This window comes from Epinephelus moara, chromosome 7 (assembly GCF_006386435.1).
Source record: "Epinephelus moara isolate mb chromosome 7, YSFRI_EMoa_1.0, whole genome shotgun sequence".
Lineage (NCBI taxonomy): Eukaryota > Metazoa > Chordata > Actinopteri > Perciformes > Serranidae > Epinephelus > Epinephelus moara.
This window is the reverse complement of record NC_065512.1, coordinates 8,926,841-8,927,820: the sequence shown is the minus strand read 5'-3', so window position 1 is coordinate 8,927,820 and position 980 is coordinate 8,926,841.

Below are 980 nucleotides of genomic sequence, written 5' to 3'. Positions count from 1 at the left end.
GGCATGCTGACCTGCCAACTCCGTCAAATACTTTACGGGTTGTATGGGTTGTAGCTCCTGTGATAGTGGGCCAATCATGCGTCACATTAAATTGAGGAAAACCATACAAATAGTCATTTTTTCTAGATCTGAGTACAAAAAGCATCAGATGCAGGTATCGTTTGACTTTTGATACAACTTGGTACAGGCTTATTTTAGTTGAAACTTAAAAGTATTGAGAACTGATACCAAGCCCTGGCTATGACTCAGTGTTTCTTATGGGGTGCCACTGAAAGTCGAAGACTCGAATCATCAGTCAGCTGACAGAGATTCTTCGTCAAATGTTGAACAATCTTCTTTTGTTTTTCCTCTGTCAGTGTGCAGTGTACTTCTGTGTATATTCCAGTCCCAAGATTTGGCTGCAGACTAAGTGCTCCTCTCTTTCACACTGCTCTTCAGTACAAGCAGCTGCAGGCCCAGACCCAGGGTGAGTCTGAGTGAGACAGAGGCAGCTGCCTGGAGGAAGAGAGGCTTTGCCCGGTCAGGCTCCAAGTAACATTATCTTCCGCCTTCTGCTTGTTGAGTGGTGAAGTTACAGCTCACAGCAACTTAAAGCAATACTGAATCTGACTTCTGTTTGAAATTTTGTGCAGGCAAAATGTTGCACATTTCTGATCTGCTGTTGGCGTAGTTAACACGCATGAGCTCAGAGGTCATTGCCACCCTAGACTCACAAGTCAGTCTTTAGACGCTTTGCTTAACTAAAGACTGATGACTTTCTCCCTGATTTTGTGTTTAGATGGGCGGATACAATTTGGAGTTTAAAAAAACTCCTTACGTTGCAGAACCAATAGTAAATCTGCAGGGCGGTCCTTCGATGGCTCGCTGAACTCTTGTGCTTGTAAACATAGTCCCACTAGAAACACGTGTAGCGGTACAAAATGGCTCAGCCATGCTCGCAGAAAACGCCGTCAAAGTTAGTGGATGTTTGTCGCGTTTGC